Source organism: Tachypleus tridentatus, chromosome 12, assembly GCF_004210375.1.
Source record: "Tachypleus tridentatus isolate NWPU-2018 chromosome 12, ASM421037v1, whole genome shotgun sequence".
Classification (NCBI taxonomy): Eukaryota; Metazoa; Arthropoda; class Merostomata; order Xiphosura; family Limulidae; genus Tachypleus; species Tachypleus tridentatus.
In genome coordinates this window covers 8,365,071-8,383,415 of record NC_134836.1, presented here as the reverse complement: position 1 = coordinate 8,383,415, position 18,345 = coordinate 8,365,071, and the positions used below count along the sequence as shown (strand labels likewise).

At 32.4% G+C, this 18,345-nt stretch overlaps 2 long non-coding RNA genes across 2 annotated transcripts in view; both read right to left on the bottom strand.

Annotated features, from left to right (window-relative positions):
• Positions 1-350: 350 nt before the first annotated feature.
• Positions 351-13,825, bottom strand: LOC143234684 (uncharacterized). Its single transcript, XR_013018759.1, has 3 exons — positions 12,846-13,825; positions 621-818; positions 351-525 (listed from the first exon to the last, which is right to left on the bottom strand). It is a non-coding gene; the product is annotated as an uncharacterized LOC143234684 (long non-coding RNA).
• A 3,008-nt stretch (positions 13,826-16,833) lies between these two features.
• Positions 16,834-18,345, bottom strand: part of LOC143234864 (uncharacterized) — a 208,583-nt gene continuing 207,071 nt past the window's right edge. Inside the window, exon 3 of the long non-coding RNA XR_013018837.1 lies at positions 16,834-16,888. This is a non-coding gene — a long non-coding RNA (uncharacterized LOC143234864). The remainder of the gene's footprint in view (positions 16,889-18,345) is intronic.

Genomic DNA, 18,345 nt, shown 5'->3' with positions numbered 1-18,345 from the left:
GAAACTACTGTATGGTCCCTTAATAAATTAATTAAATCTGTATAGTTAGTCTTCATTTTCTTAAACATTTGCTTCCATATTGTCAGGATCTTGTATCCTTGAGCCTCAAGTTGTTTCTGTTACTTGCATGTGCTGTTTATAATAAACCATATGGGTCTATTTGGAACTACGTTCTTTGTGCCATTATCATAACATTTACTATAGCCATGGTAGTAGCATGTTTTATTCCTTACAGAAACCAACTTTTCAATAATTTAGGATTTGCTTTTCACCATCGTTAAGGGCAAGTTGGATTCTTACTATCTCGGATTTTTGTACATAATATAACAAGTACTTGGTTGTAAAGTATCCATGATTAGGTGTGAAAAACTATCGAATTTGATGATATAAACCTCCATCTGAATATAACCAAATATTCAGAAACTGGTCACGTACGCAGACGAAACTACATCATAGATTGTGAATAATTCTTTCCTCGATTGAAGACAGCATCATGGAAATATATCTATATTTGATCGACAGTATCTAAAGATAAAGAACGAAAAATGCAAATTTCGACACAATTTTCAAGAAAACAACAAAAATTAATAGGAACCAACATTGACAGTTTTTTCTCTTACCTATGCATCTGTTTTTGAAAGTCAAAGATGTGCTCTTCCTCTCATTGCTGAAAGTGACAATCCAGGAACTTTTGTCTTATGAATATTAATATGATGTCAGGAGAGTGAAAACGGCCATTCAGTATACGTTCTCAATATTTTTCACTTGAGTTTATATTGAAAAGGTGAGAGAAATATCCTTTCTGTAGTTCTTCTTATCTAATATTTTTAAAAACAATAATAAAAACATAAGTATAAACTCGCAATTGGCAATTATTCTAATTCTTAAACTTTTGACAACGATAAGCGTATTTTTTCCATCATTTATGATAATTTCGAGCTTCATTTCTTGGCGACTAAAATAATTTAAGGTGAGGTGTCTAACTCTTTCATATTATGTGCTATAGCTGTATAATTCGTACCTTCTTTGCAAACAAAGAATTGACAGAATTCGTCGAATAAATTACAGTTTGGTTCCATGATCTCTTTCGAAAAACAAAACAAATAAACACAAGTGTGTATTTGACGAATCTTTTTTTTCTGATACTAACGACAAAAGTATTTACTTGTGGTAGAAATTATCAAAGATATCGTTTGTTTACTATTCTTTGATTCATGTCTATTTTAATATTTTGCAGATTTACAAAATTTGTTACAACCACTACAAACTAGGGGTTCAACTCTCAAGCCTTCATCATTTTTACAAACATTAAAATAATCAGAAGAATTATGTTTATTTAAATGCTCAAATGCGTTGTCACATTGTGAACAGTAATAACTTTAACCGAGGAAAATTTTCATTGATGTTACAACACTGAAAGACGAGTTTGTACCATAAGTATATTTTTCTTAACTGAAGAACCTCTACATGCTGCACGATTGAAATTTTCTGAAAATCCTAAATCTATTTGAAAATTAAGTTGACTTTCAAATCTAGAAACATCTTCTTTGAGCGTCTTTTCTGAGCAATGTTAAGACGGGTACTATAGGAAAGGTTATTGTTATTGTTTATAGCAATCACTGATCATTTTTTCAAGTCGATGAAAACAAATTTCTCAAATTTAAGTGGTAGTGAATCGATCTTTCTATATGAAAAATTATTCTGAGCCTACTGAAACTTATTCAACTACTGACATTATGTTGGGCACTGTATATAATAACTGTAGGTTAGCTGAGTGACAGAATAAAAATTTACTGTTTTTTAACACTATGTAACAGATTACGTCTGCCAACTTTTAAGTTTCAGAAACACACAAAAAACGAATTAACGTATGGTGAACATTAACTGTAAGTATAGTTTAATTTCATTATTATATACTTTGTCTTTAAATAAAGATATTGTCTTACAGTTTTTATTTATAGAACCTCACAGTCTACTTCAATACATTTATTATTCTGTAAAGTGGACATTAATCTTATGTAGAGTTTCATTATTAAATCTTCTATATATTTTCGTATACATATATTATAGTAACTGACATTTTGGAGACTCCAATATATTGGGGTAGGACAAACATCGATTTCTGTAATTCATGTTAGCAAAAATCTTTAAAATAATGACTTGATTTATAATTTGATGTACTTTTTTGCATTTCAAATAACTGAATTTAAACGTAAGATACTGAAATAGATATCAAGAAATGAAAGTATTACTCAGATTATACGAATACAAAGTCAGCTTTACCTTCAAGTGTTTTATATATATCAGTGACCACGTGGCAATACTCTATATTATAACATTCAAGGTTTAGCTAGTATTAAAGGCCAAATGGTTTTTCTTAATTTAACGACTATCATATATATTTTATAAACCAAGTTGGAAAGCGTTCAACATCACACTCGATAGGCTCCAATCGCCTTTCTCTTCTTATTTAAAGGCTGTTTGAAGTATATACGATAACAACATCGATATTTCCACAGTAGTTTGTGTAATGTATAATCACTGTTTCTATAAGTGTATGACTTTTGTAATTATTAAAAGTCTTCAAACTCTATACACGGAGAATCTAAAACTTTGTGTAATTTAATATTTTATGTAACAGTAAAGTTAAACAAAAAATCATTTATTATGTTTAATTGTAAGGTCATAAAATTTTTTCAGGATAATAACTGTCACATTCAAATAATATGTAAGTTTTACTAATGATAGTGGAAACAACAAGTACCCTCTAGGATAATGTCTTAAAAAAGTTATGAATAGGTGAATAAACCATCATTACATGTAAAATCATCACTTAAATTGAGATTAATATAATTTTAACTTCTTGATATTTTCACTGTAAATGTTTACTGTAGGTTATCTTTTGTACCACGCAATGCTTTCTGTTAAAATTTTACAAAGAACAATTCATTCCAACTTCTATGGTGGATTTAACATTTGGGAAACATAACAGGAGTTCATCTAATAGATGGTGATGTTGATTTCAGAATTGTGACTGTTAGCAGGAGAAAAGGTATGCGTGTTCTAATTAAACTATGTTAATGACAACATCCGAAGATAATCCAGGTTACAACTTCCCAAACTCATACACGTAATACCTCAAGTCCTCATTCATCAATGTTCTGTAGTCTAATTATTTAGGTTTATGTACACCCATAAAACAAAGAAAGGAAGAAAAAAAATAATTTTGTTCATTTAACCACCAACCAACCAGTACTCGCTATTCGTGTTATTACGTGCCCATGCTTTTCTTATTGGGCAGAACTGTTGTACAGTCTTATTCTTACAAGTTCAGAAAACTGAATGTCGTATCTTAATCACCACACACTATAAAAACGTAATACAGCTATAACACTAAATAAATAACAACGAACATACGTATAATTCATTTTGAATTCGTAGGTGGCTATGTGTGCAGCCTTCACGAACTTTCTATATGGAGTACCTATGGGACGGATATCTATCAACTGACAGGTCCATTACATTTGTACGCTTCTAATGGTGAACTAACAAGTCACGTAATTAGTCTTATTCTTGATAGGTACAAAATTACAGAATGGAATATACAGGAATACCTCTCACAGTGCTGTTAATGCATTGGAAAAACTACTGGATTGATTGAATCAGCACTGAATGGGAGAATAGTTTCAATAGGAAAAATAATGATACGTGGATATCATAAGAAATTTCTTCATAGTAGAAATAATTAAGCCTCATTACTTAGAAAACACACAGATAGTTATGAGGTAAAATAAAAACGATATTAACTGATAACCTTTATTTTGAAAAATTAAAACAATGAATATTTTATTTTGAAAAAATGAAAAGTGTAAAAATTTACTGTTTAATGAAAATCTATCAAATCTTAGTTGCACCATTTCCTTTTTCTTCATTTCTTCGTAGTGTTCTCGGTCTGGATCATGATTCATAATTAAGTCTGCAGCAGTTTCTACTGGCCGAGATTTTTTCTCAAGTTCCTGTAAGAGAAATTATTCTTCTTGCTCTTCACTAGCACTTTCGTTACACTCTGGACTTTCGTCTTCTTCCTGATATGCCCAATCTTGGTCTAAGTTAAGGAGGGTATCATTGTCGAGAGCTTGAGAACGTGCATAAGTGCACTCTCGAACATTATCCACTTCCAAAGACTCAAATTCAATACTGTGTCCAATTTTGACGACGTCTTCCGAAAAATACCTAATTTCGGACTCAAAGCCACAGGCATGGCTTGCACAATCAGGCAAAACGTTCTCCCACGCCGCTCTCGTGTTACTCTTGTTAACTTGGAGCCACGCTTTGTTGATGCTTGCAATAGCATTTCTGATGTTGTAATTTTTCTAGAATTCAGTCAAATATAGTGCAGCTTCTCCAGTTGTAGCCTTTATTGCTTGAGAAAAAGTTCGTTTCAAATAGTAAGCTTTAAGCGTCGCAATGACACCTAGTTCTTTCTTTCTTTTTTTTGTGTGTGTGTTACTACAAATAGTAGTAGCATTCTCTCTATCGAGAAAAAGGAGAAAAATACAAATATATATATATATATGAAAATACAAAAAAATAAAAAAATTAAATGAAGAAAAAAAAAGCACAAGATAAATAATAAAAGGAAGAAAAAAAACAAAAAAAACTTGTTCGTCCATGCATGGACTGAGCCCTGAAATGGGTCTGAGTATGATGTTATACTTTTACTCTGGCCCAAAGCTAAAAAAAAAAAAAAAAAGGAAGAGGTCAAATGTACCTGAGCTCCTGGGTATTTAACATCAATACCCAAATACCGACACAGTGAAACTTGGAACTTGGAATGACACCTTGATCCACTGGTTGCAGTGGAGGTGTTGCATTGGATGGAAGAAAGTGAATTTTGACATTTTCGTTAAAGTCACAAAGTCCCAATAGATGGCCTGGTGCATGACCTAATAGCAACAAAGCTTTAAAGTCAAAGTTGTTTGTTTGTTTTTGCACTAACGTTCAACTGTTGGACAAAAGTAACTTTTTAATCAGTTATCAAACAAAGTTTTCGTAATCCATACTTTTTATTTGATCGCCAAACAACTTGAAGAGTCTTCTTTGCACAGCCGCTCAGTGTTCGGGGGGTTTCCACACGATTCACAAGCATGGGTTTTAATTTAAAATCGCCAGATGCATTTCCGATTAACAAAAGTGTCAAACAGTCTTTTCACGTTTTGGGCCCGGCATGGCCTAGCGCGTAAAGCGTGCGACTCGTAATCCGAGGGTCGCGGGTTCGCGCCCGCGTCGCGCTAAACATGCTCGCCCTTTCAGCCGTGGGGACGTTATAATGGTACGATCAATCCCACTATTCGTTGGTAAAAGAGTAGCCCAAGAGTTGGCGGTGGGTGGTGATGACTAGCTGCCTTCCCTCTAGTCTTACACTGCTAAATTAGGGACGGCTAGCACAGATAGCCCTCGAGTAGCTTTGTGCGAAATTCCCAAACAAACAAACAAACTTTTCACGTTTTGTAAACCGGTTGAGGTTTTTTTTTCAATTTCTGGTAGAAAAGTTCTAGAAGGCAATTTTTCCCATGATAAACCAGTTTCAACAACATAAAAAATTTGGTTATCTTTGCACCGAACTTTTTCAATAATTTCTATAAATTTAATATGACATTTTCAGCAGCATCTTCGTCTTCACTTAGACTTTTACCTGCAATACGAACATTATGAACCACGGAGCGTTTTTCAAAACAAAACAACCAACCATGGCTTGCAGAAAATGTTTTATTAATTGCCCCTTCTTCATTGTTTTCTTCCGTTCGTTTTCTTTAAGGGCGTTGAAGACTCAAAGCTTTCGTTTGAATTTCCATTTGACCTGAAGATGACCTAGGAAGGTTATAGCACAAACACTTAATGCGTGGAAAAGTGTAGACGAACTCGTGTATGTTATATCAAGCCAAGCAGTGAAAGGGTTAACTAAGTTTGTGACCCCAAATTGACCTTTATTGTGTCCATTCAATAACTTATATGTTTTGTTCATCTCTACTAAATATCAAAAAACTTTCAGTAGTCATCTGGAACCATTTTTTGAGAAAAATACAGAATTTTTAATGAAGTATTTTCAATAAGTATTTCTCCATGAACATATGGAGTCAAAGTGTTGGCTGCTCAGAGTGCTTAATGATTTTTATGTTAAAATCAGAAAGTACTTCCACTTATCTGAAAATATCTGAAATTTCATTTCCATAACCTCTTAAAATCTCCTTACAAAATTTTAAATGTTTCTATCAGTAAAACATTATATTTTATCTGTCATTTTCTCTACTGTAACTTTATATGAGGTTATCCCATTTGAGTGACCTTGTGGCTACAAAATAAAAAAAATTACATTTTTCTTTCTAGAATAACTTCAGATTGTAACATGAAACATTTCTGTATTCTAAAAATCTTGAAATGTACAACAGTATATATCTGTTTATACTTATAGTTTTATTGTCCTTTTGAATCATATTTAACTGATATTCTCACCATAAAATTTGTAATATACTTGGTAAATGTGAAGATCAAATTACCCTACTGAATCACATAAGACTGCTTATGAGTTGCTTGCAAGCATACCTCATAAAAAATTTCTTATTACTTATTTTATGTAATATAACCTAAAAAGGTTATAATCATCTGAGCTCATTGATGTGTTTGCATGGAAATAAAGTTTGAACTGCAAGTGAAAATAGACAATTCTCAATACAGAAAACAATTTATCTCATTTGATAGATTAAAACCTTCGCTTCCTATCGAATATAAAAATATAGTATTAAACACAGAGAAAATTAACCGTAATTTTGAAAAACAGGATTTGATGGGTCAGTGTGAATGTGGGGTATGATTTCCTATTTTGTAGCACTGTAACTAAATAAAATTGAAAGCTATAAAAATTAGTCTTTCCCTCAATACTGTTAATATCATAAGCAATTTATTTCAAATTTAATATTTCTTGGAGGGATTGTAAATACATTGGAGAAGAAGGATGTCAAGAAGAAAAGTCACAATTCTTGTACTAATGTTGCCTTGTAAAATTAAGGACTGAAACCTGATGTGTTACTAAAATTTGGATTATTAACTATGTTTCTATGACAAACTTATTTATATACCATGATAAGAAAGTAGTTCAATTAAATTTAAAATGTAATTCACTAAAACACCATGACATTCACAGAAAAAAATTAAACAAGGGTGGAAATATACACAACAGAAAAGTTAAAGGTCTCTTTCCTAGTAATTAGTCAGGAACTTAATAATAAATTATAATACAAGCAAGTCCTGATATCTGACTTTGGATCCGACTATTCAATAAACACACCTGACAGCCACATACACTTAACATCTTGAAACGGAGATCTCAAGTGATGAAAATTACAGAGAAAGAAAATGATTACTTAATAGACACACAATCACAGTGTTACATCTTATGCTGTTTTAAAATATATTTCTCTGTAACTGACTACTTTTATATCTAGCTCTGAAATATAATGAGCAATTTTACTTGACATTGAGGTTAGTCTTGCAAAAATCTTTGATAATCTAAAACAAAATACTTCTTTCTCTTCAAAGCTCATACAAATGCAAAAATGACAGCATTTGCAAAATATGAAATGCCAAAGGAAAAAAAGGCAGATAGCCCTTGAGTAGCTTTGAGCAAAATTCAAAAACAAACCAAAGGAAAATAAACTGTAGGTACCCAAAACCCTTAATTGTCTCTCAACTACAGAATTAGCATACAATTTCAAGAAGTTAGATCATTCTAAAGCTGTGAAAAAAAATCTTCAGAAAAATATGTGGATGTCTTTGGAATATTAACTAGAGAAATGTACCTTTATTAATTTATAATATGTGTTTGTTTGTTTAGAATTAAGCACAAAGCTACACAACAGACTATCTGTGCTCTGCCCACCATTTGTATTGAAACTTGGTATTTAGCAGTGTGATTCTGCAGACATACCACTGTTCCACTGGGAGACATACTTGTGAATTTGTTCAACCAATGTTGAAATCTAGTCTACAACATTAAGAGAGAAACTACGGTAAGTGAAGTCGTAAAGGATTTTCTGTAGCATAATGGTAATTATAATAACAGGTAAGTACAAGAACCACTGTCAGTTATCTGAAGTTGGCCTTTCTAGTCCTGATTCGGAGCTGTGAGTAGGAAGGGTGAAAGCCATTGCAATTGACACAATGTGGGTCCGTTTCACACTCATATGCATCCTGGTCCTTGCCACCACAATGAGCACATGTCAGGGAACTACAACATGATATCTTTGAGTGACCGAACCTGTGACACTGGAAATATTGGAGAGGGTTTGAAATGTACAGCCATACCCTGCAATTTAGATAACCTGCCTTGATAGTGGCAGGTGCACATGGTGATGTAAATGTCAGAATGAGGATATTGGTCAGCAATGTAACTCCATCTTTGCGAGTGGAGATACGCTTCACTGCAGTAAACCACTTGAGTGGAGAAACCAGCGAGAATCTCTGATGTTTCCACCAATATGTCACCAGATCAAAGTTTCCTTACTGACTTTGGAGAGCCAGCAAGTCCCTCCAGTCCCTTCTGAATAAAAAAAAAAGGAACATTTGCCCTAAATATTTCTCTGAAAGAGAATGTAGGATAAGAAAATGAGGTACAACAGGTGGTACGGGTGTTGATGATTGCTCCTCAGAAATATCAAGACGTGATCGTTTACCTATTGACTGTTTTTTTCACTATTTTATTTGAATTTTTGTTTGGAGTATCTATAAGAAAAAAGGAAATTTTGGTGGTCTCTGACCCCACCCACCATGGAGCCCTATGAGAGACATACTACAATGTCAAGCAAGGACACTGCAGCAACGCCAGGATTTAGTGAGCACTATACCCAAACACCAGCATCAGAGACAATGCCCACAACACCTTTTGAGAACTTCCAACACTGGTACTTGGTTGAACCTAGCCCAAGGGAGCCATGCAATTGACCCAAGGAGGTGCCACCCCAAGGACACCTGTCTATAGGAATTCAAAGCTAAGGTGGTGTATTAGAGTTGGACCCCTCAACTACCAGGATCCTCTCCTCCCCTTCATGGGTTGTCATGCACAGAAAACACGTGAGTAGATGTTAAGATCTCAGAGAAGGTAAACTGAAAGAACAGAACCTTCCCTCAGAGGTCCCCTCACCAAGTACAGGAATCCACACAGAGGGGGAATAAAACATTGACTACAAGTTAAAAAAAAACAACAATGGAGCAGGAAGGCTAATCATAAATATGAATACAGGATACTTGTTGTTTTCACTCCAAAATATATAGAAAAAAAGAGACTTGTATGTAAAAAAGAACAATAATTTGCTTAACAATATTTTTGCTAACAGTATTGTTGGTTATAATTAATTTATGTATACTTTGTCTCTACATAAATTAAAACTTCTTTTATTTATTTGTGTTACTTGAATATGATACATTTGACAATAATGTTCAATACTTCAGAATATGAGTTACATTTGGACCAATTTGATATTTTATTATTACTACTGTACACTCTTAAAACATAAAAAGGCTTGTGTAATGTCTACTCAAACACTAAAAAATTGTCATAATTTTTGACCAAATATAACTGAATCCAGCATGCATGGAACTGGTCCAATTGGCTGACCTGATATTGCAAAAGGAATACTTAATAAAATTCAAAATTTATCATATATATGTGCACGAAACATAGCAAGCTTTCAGTAAAACGTAAAAGTCTATTATGCACAAAAAACTAGATGAGTTACAAAGATATGTCTGCAAACTGATTATACCTGTTTGACTTAGATTAACATATCAAAGCACAAGTCAATGCTCATGTGAAAAATAAGGTTTCTTTTTTGTCATTGTATAGTCTCCATATTGTATTTAAACAGCTTTTGAAATACATACCTAAAGTTTTTTGTAAATACTATCACATATATTGCATCTGTTACTTACTTTCACCTGCCACAAAATGTTTCTAAATCAGTAAAAAAGTATAAAATAAACACATATTTAATAACTGACATCAAATACACTATACTATGTTGAATGGTACTCTCTAAAATGTCAAAAAACATGAGCTTTGGCATCAACACATACAAATAGGCCTAATGTGAAAATATTTACAGGAATGAAGACAATATCTAAAAATACTATAATAAACTTCTAAGACTGTGACTTATGTCAATGTCTTTTAAACTTTCCCCTAAATTATGTTGTTCATTGGAACAGAAGTTACATTTAAACCACATTATCACAAAAGCATAAATTATTCCTCATGTAACTAGTTGATAATCTTTATCCAGTGATAACTAAACATTGCTTTTATTCATCTCCAAAGCTGTTCTCTATTAGTAGCTCTTACCCTTTTATGGTCTTGCACCATATGATGAGACTTAAAATGTGTAATAATGAATCTTCAAATACAAAACAAACCATAAAAAAAAAAAAATTGGTTAATTGTATTCTTAATGGATGACAATTTCTTAACAAATAAGAACCTATACTTTGAGATGAGTAAAAATTCCTGACATATTGATCAGTGTGGAATTTTATTGAGAACGTGCTTTATTCTGTGAAGCTATTATACCCCCCAGAAATTTACTCATTGAAGAATATACAACTTAACACTGTGAAACAGTAAAGAGAAATAAACAGAATTACAAATTTTGACTATTTAATATATTCTAATTATATATATCAAAAGTGAAGATTTGTAAAAAATTATTTACAGTGAGAAAAATAACAACAGGAAGTTACTGTGTAAAACACATTGTGTATTTTATCCACCAATTTTTGGGTCACCACAGCAAGTGCTTTGAAGTGAAGGTGATAAAAGAAGTTCATTGCTCACTCAACACAAGACCACCTTGCTTATTTATACTTCAGGAGTTTTTCTTACAGTCACAGTCCAGTCATGATAGAAATGTTTTTTTTAACAAGGTATAACAAATTAGAAGTACATAAAATGGAAATCTTCAGTAAAATTGCTCACTATTCAAAATTGTGACAGCAATGTAATACTGTGGTTTGACATAACAATACAGTACAGATATAATCCTGTAATGTAATACTGTGGTTTGACATAACAATACAGTACAGATATAATCCTGTAATGTAATACTGTGGTTTGACATAACAATACATTACAGATATAATCTTCAAAAATCTTATCTAGTCAATATAATTTTTTGTCATTTTTCATGTAAGTGTGATTTTACTGACAGAGCTTGTTGAGGAGAACAAGATTCAACATGAAGATACCACAGACAAAAAGCTGCATAAATCTGGATATCATGTATGGAAACAGAAAAATGTCACGATGTTTGAGAGAAATGTAATTAATTAAAGATGGTGAAGTCTGAAGATACAGTCATCTGAATAATAATAAAAAAAGCAAACTGTTGAAAATGCTGAACAAAATCATCCAAAGACACAACAAGTTGAGAAAATAAGTTACAAAAGCAAGAGACCAAAAGTCCTGGCTCTATGGTAGAAAATGTAGAACAGAGCCAACCACGTTATGCACAATAACAGTAATACTGCATATAATAAAATAACACAAACAGGAAACTAATCTTGCATTATATTATTTAAAACCCCAATACCAGATCAACTGCATTAACTTCATGTACCTCCCACCCTTCTAAGAACAAACATTACAAATGTTAAAATTACTTCAGTAAAGACAAAGTTAACACTTTCTTTAAGATTTAATATGAAATATTAAGGCACATCCTAACACAAAAAAGAAACTAATTTTCTAGTATATGATTTGATTTGCAACACCAGTATTAGATCAACTGACAGCTATGATCAGGAAACAGTCAAATTAAAACAAAATTTCAAAAATAATTTCACATTATAAAAATATTTTGTGAAAATATTTAGCCTAGATTTTATTTATACACACACACATATATTTTTCTTCTTTTAACTGTGAAAGAAATCTTAAGACAGACTTTACACTAGTTCTAGCACTCAAATTTTATTAATTTTATGGGGTTATGAGTAGATGTTAAATATTTTAATGAACTTCTTTCATAATAATTTTGAAATACTAATATCCGATTCAAAACATCAACAACTATTAAAACTACTGTATTAGCAGTTAATATAACATAATTTATTTCATAACAACCATATATATATACATATAACAAAATAAAAGAATCTTAACCTTCATAAGTAACAAACTTCTTAGTTTTAAAATAAATATGAACCAAGGTGTCATTCAATTTACTACTTGTCATTAAATTATAACAGTTCATGGAATTTTGTCTTTCACTTCTAATGCTAGTCAAGGACAAGTACTAAAGAAACAAAGGTAAACATTTTTATCCTTAACTATAGATCATACATGTGATCAAAGATGAGAACAGTTATGTCTAATCAATCCATAGTAAACTCTAGCTTTTGAAAGTGTCTACAATTTTCAACTTAGAATTAAAATTTAGAAAAATTACTCTAAATTCCTAATGAATTTTTTTCTTTAAATTTATGGACAACATTTAGAAACATCTCCTTTGAAAAACTAATTTTTAGAAATTTATTTCCAATACCATATATTTATTTCTCTTATACTCCTTGCATTACAACAATAACAATCAAGTCTATCCTTTTCTACTACTTCTGTACTAACTTCCCATGCTAAATTTTTCATTTCCTCTTATTCTTTTTGTGTTTAGTTTTTTTGGCCTTCACCACTGTTTAGTTTTAGTTTAAAATCTCCCTTATAGCTGAGTTAATAGTCTTAGAAAACAAGCCAGCTGCTACAGTATTTGAAAGTAAACCACCCATTCCAAAATGCACCCTACCTCCTCTGAACTCCTCCATACAAGCCCAGTCAGTCTGCTCACATTTAACCCTGGTGACCTACTTATAACTTCATTTACACAGTTAATTCTTGGTCATATCTTAACAACGAATAATGGTCTTTTTCTTTGAGCATAAATGCCTTTAAAATATAATGCACTTATCTATTATCTCCTCTGACCTACCTTTGCCTATGTCATTAGCCCCTACATACATCATTAAAAAAAACTTCATATCTGTAAGCCCCCTTTACCTTATCTCCTGTTTGGTCACTGTTAGTTATACTCTCCACCTGTTCTCCCAGTTAGCATGATCTAATTATTTTCTCCTTACTTACCCAACAGATTATTCTATCTATATATCTTGTCAATAAATAACCCAAAATTCCACATCCTTCTCTGATCCTTTTATTTTCATTCTTTCCAACAGTTCACATGCAGAAGCCAAATTCTGAAATTTGTTTGTCAACATAATAGGCTCATTACAACTAAATTCATTATTTTTTACTTTAATACTAATAGCACTCTTTCTATCTTCCTGAAAGTCATTGTCATCCGAAATATCCCTTGCATATAAATAAATTATGCTCCCTCAGAATACTGCTTCCATTTCCCATGATCTACAATTCTTTTCATTGCCTCCAACTTTTCCAATATAAAAATTCTACATAAAAATCGTACAGCTTCGTCACAAGTTTTCTCGAGCACAACTAGGTAGAGGCCCGGCATGTCTATGTGCTTAAGGAACTTCGCCTGTACTCTTGAGCGGCTAAAATGTGATTTACCTTACGTTATAGCGTCCTTATGGTTGAAAGAACACACACTAGAAAGGATAAATGAGCGAGCATGTTAAGTGACGGAGAGATTCGAACTCCCGATTTTTGTTAATATCTATCCAATTTTTTTCTTTTATTGACTTGCGGGAAAACACTCATTAAAAAAAACAATAACATATATGTATCGTTCGTTACCTGAATATTTACTACGACTGTGATTGGACATCTACTAAGTAGAATTCAACCAATAATGATTATACTATACGAGTATCTTAGCAACGAAAATGTTAGGAAAAGAATTTCAGAAATTTTGTCAAGTACTACACAGCTTAACAGATTTTGATATTTCATCATATAAACAAAGAAGTAAGTTATTATGACAGAATTGTCATTAAGACGTTTGTTTTTTTTGCTAAAATATATTTGCTGTCAAAACCCAAACTCAAATGTATGAAAAATCTATTTTATCTCTTAAAAATGTAAAAAACATATACTGTTATAACCAGAAACAAAGTAGTGAGCAGTTCCTTGTACACCACTTGTTTCCAACCGAAAAACCATCAGTCAATGCTTCTGTTAATTACGATTGTAGAGGCTAAAGCGGTACGAGATAAAATCATAGTGTAAAACTTATACAGGTGATATTTTAATTTGGGTTGTATGAATTCTTGATATGAGCCATTTCCAATGTAATGCTGTACACTAGAAAAAAAATTGTATAAATGAAACCAGCAAGAAAAAATATTGGAGAATTTTACCTATCGTCATTAAAACTTCCTGTACAAACACAAATAAAACACCTTTTTAAATATTTTCATGAAGATGGTTATGTTGGTACTTTTTACAGTTTTATTTCATTTTTTTTTCAGTTTATTTGGCACCCCAAAACACCATCAACTGTCCTTGTGGATACATTTTAAGGAACATCATGGCTGTAAGTTGTGAATATGGACATACTTTGGTTTTTATTATTTTCATCTTTTCATGTAAAAATTTGAGGGACATAATCTATTTTGTAGAAATATGTCTTTATAGTAATTAAATGAGAAAACTATAGATAAACTAGAAATGCATTTGGAATCTTCCCAACGTTAAAACTTTTACTGAAACGAAGTGTTTTTGCTAGTTTATTTTTAAATATATTTTACACGAGACGGTAATTAAAAGCCGACTACCAATTTGAATTTCCTTACACAGAGACACAAAGCAACTTGGAATAAATGGAAAGAATATGTTTTATTATAATGTGCGAAATAAGCAATATATGCAATGAGATTTTTTGTGAATTTCAGTTAGAAGAAAATATTGCAACAAGAAAACACCTGTACTAATTACATCATGACATAAAAGATCACAAGTTACGTAAAATTTCTCCGGGTCTTACAAATTACTATACGTGATAGTAATGCTGGGTGTTGTTTAATGTCGAGTGTTGGGGGTCATTTACTGATGGCCTCATGTTCGAACCACAATGTATCGCTAAACACGTCACATACTTTTAACTGTAGGGTGTTTTAACTACCTTAATCAGTGTCGTTATTCGGTAAGAATAGTTACTTAAGAGTGGTAACTATTGCTGATAGTTGTCCGTATCTATTTAACAGTTGTAAATAAAGAGCGGCTCTGTCTAAAAACTTAGGAAGGATTTGATATGGGTTTTTGTACTTTCTGTTGTATAATGTGCCATTTCTTCAGCTTTTGTTTTGGAGACATTACTTCGGATGCTTTAACAGCTGTCTGTTAAGAAACGTTTTTATTATTATTATTATTCTCACAACCATCGGCAGTATCTCGTGTTGTGAGGACACTACTTCGAACACTTCCATGCCTGTTCTCTCTTCACTTATTATAGACGTTAAGGCTGTCCATGTTATTATATTGTTTTGTCACCATGTTTGTTTTTTTTATCAGCCTCCTTTTTCTCTTTTCGTTGCATCAAGTTTCAGAATAAATTTACGTATTTTATGCCATAAACACAAACGAAACATTAAGATAAACATTAATAAGTGCATTATGGGAAATACCATATGTCAAACTCTTGGTTACTGTTTTATCTAGGCCTGGCATGGCCTAGCGCGTTAAAGCGTGCGCTTCGTAATCTGAGGGTCGCGGGTTCGCGCCAAACATGCTCGCCCTCCCAGCCGTGGGGGCGTTATAATGTGACGGTCAATCCCACTTTTCGTTGGTAAAAGAGTAGCCCAAGAGTTGGCGGTGGTTGGTGATGACTAGCTGCCTTCCCTCTAGTCTTACACTGCTAAATTAGGGACGGCTAGCACAGATAGCCCTCGAGTAGCTTTGTGCGAAATTCCAAAACAAACAAACAAACAAACTATTTTATCAATGAATAGAGGGTCGAACGCCCTCACCACCTGGCCATTCCTACATTACAAATTTTGTTGGACTGAGTTATTAACGGATTTTCTTTCCGGTTATCACAAAGTGAAGTCAGCTATAAATTTGAATTGAACGTAAATTATATTCATAAATTCCATTTTCGCTACAAATAATATTAACATTTTAATAACTGTGGTTCTGTTTTTCATACTTACCGAATCAACCTTAAACTCTAAAAATGTGTTTTACTTACAACAAAGCCACATCGGGTTATTTGTTGAGTCCACCGGGGAGATTTGAGAACTTCCTTGTGGTTTTGTAGGTCTGAATATTTCCCGCTGCACCAGCAGCAGACTATAAAAATGACACATGTTTATTGATTTATAATAAAGACAGATTAATATTTACATTAAATGTTGCTATGAAAAAGTATTAAGAACTCTTTGAATACTCTTTCACTAACGAATAGTGGGATTCACCGTCGCATTATAACGCCCTCACCGCTTAAAGAACGAGCTTCTTTGGTGTGACGGAGATTCGAAGCCGCGATTCGTAGATTACGAGTCGGGTGTCTTAACCACATGGCCAAACCGGGCCGTTTTACCATGAATCTGCGACAAGAATAAAACATGCAAATACCGTTTTCTCAACTAAACATAAACAATTTATAATAAATACATATGCTGGCCATATGTACACACATCATACAATCCATATATAAACTACTTGTTAAAAAAATAACTACTTAGTATATTTTCCTTTTTAAATTAATATGTTATTATAATTATACTTTTGTTGTTATTATAATAACAATACAATTTATTTATGATATAACTTCAAACTTTAACTTACTTTTACATATCTATAAGTCTTGGTAGCTTCTCACAGTTCCTGGTGGCTGTACGTAACCAGTTTCTTCTGCTCCCTTACTACTAGCTATTTAAAAAGACGACAAACGTTAATTGAATGATTGATATTTTTAAATTAAGCACAAATTTACACAACTGGTTATTTTTTGCTTTGCTCACAACGGATATCGGAGATTCTCAGTGTAACTATTTCTTGAACAATGAAAGTTACGAAACCGGTAAAAGAAAGAAATAAAGGCATATAATACAGTATTTTCTTATTCATATCCACATTAAAATCTTTTCGATATTTTGGATATTACTCCCAGTGACAAACGGTATATATATGGACTTACAACATTAGAGATCTGGTTTCGCAGACAGAACTAATTGTGTAGCTTTATCTTAACTTTATAGACAGACAAAGGTTTGGTTAAATATATATATTTGTTTCACTAGGATAACAAAAAAAGAATGACTAAGAACAAGACTAAAACCTTGAATTACGCCCAGGAAATCTCCAAAGAAAAAGGTAAAATATCTTCTTTTTTTTTTGTCTAGTATTAAAAGTACTAGCAAAATCATTTAAAATTTGTGAAATGTTTTTCTAAAATATTTATTACTAGACCCGAAAAGAAAACCGCCTCTTCCTCCCACTTACCAAAGTTACACCAATTGCAAAACTTCAATACAAGCATCGAAAGTATGTAATGTAAACAATAATCTATAAACACAATAAAGTGATTTAGTTTGGGGTGAACGTACAACACTTTTCGAAAGAGTATTGGTCTGTCTTCTTCAGATATGGTCTTCAGCAAAGCAGTACGTGGTTTATATACAAGATCAAATACAAGAGATACAAGAATCTATAGCAAAGAAATGTTTTCACCAAAGCTACACATGAACTATCTGCGCTAGCCGTCTCTAATTCAGTAGTGTAAGACTAGAGGGAGCATGAAATGGTATGCCAGTAGAAAGACTAGGGTTATTATAATGTATTGTGTGGTTTGAACGTTAATACAAGCCCTATTTATAAGTTTAGCTAAACCTCTAGATACCACTACATTTTCTAAGTAGTGCAATTCAATTCTGAGTCTTCTTGGTGTTTAAAGTGTTGTAACAAAATATAATAAGGAGTCTGTGATTCTAGGATTCTCCTCCTAAAACCAAAAATAATAGTTCCCTTCATATCTTACATACAAGTATTTAAATATCTGTGTTCGTATAACATGGAATAATTCGTAAAGATATCAGTTAAAAATTTCTTAGAAGTCAAATTGTTAATGAAAGCAGCTTTATAATATTTTCTCTTAAGGTTCAAAATCAGACAAAACCAACCATGATATTACTGAAAAAATAAAATATTGCCTTAGTCAGGATACCAGATTTCTTTCCCTAGGGCAATCAGTGACACCCTCTGTGAGCTCTAAGAGAAATCAGTTCCTCCAGAGGTTGTAACATGAGGGACGCTTAACATTGCAATTTATAATGCCATGATATCAGTGAAACATGTACGTGCCATGAATCACGAGAAAAATTATACTA